Genomic DNA, 4,383 nt, shown 5'->3' with positions numbered 1-4,383 from the left:
AGACCGTCCAAATTCACAGCCTCTTTTTTTCCGGTCTTCCCGGTCTACCAAGGACCCGGCCCGCCGAGACCAGGGAGTCTGGGTCCTCCGGAGGATCCGGCCTGTCGTTTTGGACACAGTCGAAATGTATAAGCAAAATTTAGCAAATGTTTATCTATAAGCTAAAAAGGTAAATGATTAGCCAAACGTAGCAAAAAGATAGCTAGGAGCTATAAGTAGCATAGGTCTCAATAAAAAGTAGAAAATGATGGCCAAAAAGTAGCATTAGGCTAGCCAAAAATAACGAAAATATAGCTAGACATAAGTAGCAAAGGACTAGTTTGAAAAAGGCAAGCCAAAAGTAGCAAAAACCAGCTGTAAGCTTAATGTAGCAAAGACTAGCAGGGAAGATTACTAGATAAAAATGACTGCATAAAAGTCTCGCTAAAGTAGTAAAATAGTAACTAAAGCTAAGAGGTGCAGAAAGGTAACTAAAGTAGAATAAAAAGACAAAAACAGCAAGTTTGTTGATGAAGATTTTAAAGAGTTTTCAATGGTTTTGAAGAAATTGAAAATAACGTCATGTATTTTTACTGGGGGAGAATTTAATAAAGTAAAAGTTTCAAAAACACAATTCACAGCAGCTGTCTCCTGAATGAGCTGAACATTTTGATAGATAAATGGCTAAAAGTGCACAAAACTAAGTCAGACTAAAATATGATGAATTTATTTATTTAATATTCCTCTTGTATCTGATGTTGTGGTGTGAAAATTCCATGATGTTTGCCTCTTATCGCCTCATTTCTGAGATAAAGTCAAGGTTAAGCTCACAAAAGCAGACAGAAATAGCACTAACTTTCCTCAGTTATTGCCAAAAAACGACAACAACAACAACAACAATAAAAAAAAAAACCTTATAAACTTCCTGTTCATAAATAAAACATATTCTGCAACATATTTGAGCATTCACAAGCATTTTGGAAAATCTAACCGGTTTTAAGAAAGTTTTGCATAGATTACAGCACAATAAAAAAAATTTCCCTACAACCTGACTTTTAATCAGGCTAACTGTAGTGATGGGACAGATATGAGTCACAATAGCAGCACCGATGAATGACAAAAACAAGCTGGTCTACAAAAAAAAAGTGGGTTGAAAAGTGAAGAGGGGTTTAATAAATACAAACTCACCGTGGGAAGTTCGACAGACCGCTCACAGAAACAGGTATCCGGTCATCAGCACCGCTGGAGAGAGGTTTCAGCTGCGGGGGCTGAAGATGTGCCACATGTGGCTCTACCTGCTGCAGACTGACGTACACGTCGCGCTGCTCAGCCAATCAGGGGGCAGGTCACTCAGCCAGGCTCCGCCCCCCTGCTGCTGCTACTGAGCTCAAACCCATCAACAAAAGGAAGACATATCGCTTTGAAATGAGTATTTAGTTTTTTATTTCTGTTACCAACATGTCAGGTAGGATTTATAAGTGTTTAATTCAGAACCTGGCTCAGTTAAAGGTTCTGCTCAGGCTAAACGTTTCATCTAAACGTCACATTAAAATAGTAAATGTGAGGTTTATATGTTACTCACTGCACTGAAATCTGTAAATTAAGCTCAGATTTGATAAAGAACCAACTTTCTATTAGCTTATTTATTTATTTATTTATTTATTTATTTATTTATTTATTTATTTATTTATTTATTAGCTCTTTGAAGTGTCTTGTAATGTGAAAGTTGGAGAACTGGCCTTTTCATTATTTATTTTTTACTTTTCTGCTGATTTTATTACCTGACAGCACAATAAGATCACTAATCAAAAGGCCAAATTTTGAAATACCTAAAACTGATATAAGTAACTCAACTTTATGTGTAAATTCCTTTTTTTCAGAATAAAAAAAGGGCTAAATTTGACTCGGCGATTAACACACTTTTAATGTAAATTAGAAACAAAACAAATGTCGTTTTCATTAAGATTTGTTATTTATTTCATTGCAGTTCCCCAACATTTTTAAATTAAACGTCCAATTTTACAATGTTGTCAGTGTCATCAGCTACGCATTTCCATAAAAATGAGAACTGCATGATTAACTCTAATGAAATAAAAATTAACAGGGATCTGAACATTTTATCTTAAGCAAATTTAATGTGAAAATGCAAAAAGTCAGAAACACTATTTAAGCTATTTGATCAATCTTGCTCACAATTACTTCAAGATTTGCTTCATTGTAAACATACTAAAGTATATATTATATTCTTCTTATAGCTCATTCTCCATTTTGTTATCTTTTTATCTCACTGCCAACACGTTAGCCCAGACAGTTATCCTAGTTTCTGTCACAATGTTTACTTTTTTTGCCAAACAAACAGCCAACGTTCTGCATTTTATCACTTCTGTAACAGGAGACAAACGCAAACTGGTGCTCGCTCTAAAACCGCAGAAGAAGCGAGCAAACACAGCAGACAAAGTGCTTCATCTCTGTAAAAATAAAGACCCGACTCCTCTGCGTAGACGTGTGAGCTGCTAATCCCACCCAGCACGTTGCTCCTGCAGCTGATGGCCGCTGGGATTATTACCTGGAGATAACTCGGCTGCACAAACTGGGAGGTGTCATTTCAGGGCAGAATCTGTTGCTTCAACAGAGTCTCTTTAACCTCCTGGAGACAAAATTAGACACACTCTGAAGATCAATCAACAACAAAGTGATGTGTTTCCAATGTGTAGCAAAATCTTAAATGTTTTAATGAAATAAGAACAATCAGCTGAAATGAGTTGATGGTTCTTTATTTCTTTAGGGTGGGGCAACCTGCTGTAACTCCACCCTGTGTGAATAGTCTCTGTGTGTTTTCTCAGACACATCCACCCACCAAACAGCACCGGCAGCTTCAGAATTAACAAAGCAGCCTTCAAACCAGGCTGTGCTCAGACTAAGAGCTCATGTAAAGTAACTGTAGACCTAACCAAGTTTAATATTCAGGATGTTGCTATAAGAAAAAAAATGTGCATGTGTAATTTGAGACTGACTCTCAGCTATTACCATATGGTCCTGATGCATCTCAGTAATCCAGGTAAAAAATCAAAAAGAAAAAAATTGTATAGGTCTTCTGGACGGGTTCTTCTCTAATGAAACGTTTCGTCTCTTCTCCAAGAGACTTCTTCAGTCTGAGAGTTTCAGGCAAAATTCAGGCTTTTAAGCACTGCCTCCATGTGACTGAAACTGATTGGATATTACCATATCCAATTTTAGCTCAATATCTGTAAAAACAGCTGACTTACAATTATTTTTGTCTTGGCTAATATTGAATTGTACTGACTCTAAAAGTTAATCAGCTGTAGGGTCACGTGTGTTGATTCCTTCCTGAGAGTTCTGTTAAAATCCCTCCAGTGCTCCTTGAGATATTTCGCTAACAGGCAAGCAGGAATTTCTTCAATGGTTAATTGCCAAAGTTTCATTCAAAGATCTTGTCCGAAGTGCAGCACTTGGAGCATGTGTTGGGAATGACTCTCACGACACTTTCTATCACTACATTTGTAAAAAATCTCTGAATTAAAAACCATTTGAGGTTTTCCAGTTTCACCTGGCTGAAGAAACCATCTTGAACTGAATTGGCTTTAAAACTTAATCAGCTATAGGCGTAAAGCTAACGACTATTTCTTGAATGTTTCATTAAAATCTGTGCAGTGGTTTATCTGATATTTTGCTAACAGACATTGACTCCAAACATATAATTGAAAGAAATATGAATGATATTTCGTGTTCGTTACCAGGATGTGTGAAAAAAACGTACAGAAATTGTTCAAATGCATTGAGAGAGTCTTAAAGAATGGCCATACAAAACCAAGAGCGCTCTGCTGATGTCCGGTTTAATGTATCAGGAAATCAGACTGAATCAGGAAATAAAAAGAGTTTTATAATAAGCTTCAGGGCATGACTCCACCTMTATTAATTACGTCAACAGTCGGGAGGGGGTCCCTATCATTTTGGTCAAAGCCATGCCCACAAACAACTAAACACCTCCTAATGATTTTAAAAGTACAAATATGTGTTGTATTTGTTACCAGGCATGTAACTATGAATATAGAATCATCAACTTAATCAAAAATCACATTTAACAATTACAGTTCTTATGATAAAATATACTGCGGGTAAAATAAGTATTGATCACGTCACCATTTTTCTCAGTAAATATATTACTAGAGGTGTTAATGACATGAAATTTTCACCAGATGTTGGTAACAACCCAAGTGATCCATACATACAAAGAAATCAAACCATAAATGTCCAGAAATTAAGTTATTTGTAATAATGTGGAATGGCACAAGGAAAAAATTAATGAAAAAACTTACTGAAATTTATCTAATACTTTGTACAAAAGCCTTTGTTGTCAATGACAGTTTCAAGACGCCTCCTGTA

At 36.1% G+C, this 4,383-nt stretch overlaps 1 protein-coding gene across 2 annotated transcripts in view; it reads right to left on the bottom strand.

The window, feature by feature from the left end:
- The window catches only part of bhlha15 (basic helix-loop-helix family, member a15), a 3,421-nt gene extending 1,766 nt beyond the window's left edge, over positions 1–1,655 (bottom strand). Inside the window, exon 1 of one of the 2 annotated variants that reach the window (XM_014019265.1) lies at positions 1,168–1,655. The gene's annotated coding sequence lies outside the window, so the exon portion shown is untranslated. The remainder of the gene's footprint in view (positions 1–1,167) is intronic. The other variant, XM_014019264.1, reaches the window with a different exon arrangement.
- Positions 1,656–4,383: the final 2,728 nt, after the last annotated feature.

The sequence above is a fragment of the Austrofundulus limnaeus genome, unplaced genomic scaffold, assembly GCF_001266775.1.
Source record: "Austrofundulus limnaeus strain Quisiro unplaced genomic scaffold, Austrofundulus_limnaeus-1.0 Scaffold215, whole genome shotgun sequence".
NCBI classification, from domain to species: Eukaryota; Metazoa; Chordata; class Actinopteri; order Cyprinodontiformes; family Rivulidae; genus Austrofundulus; species Austrofundulus limnaeus.
This window is presented reverse-complemented; position numbering and strand designations above follow the sequence as displayed.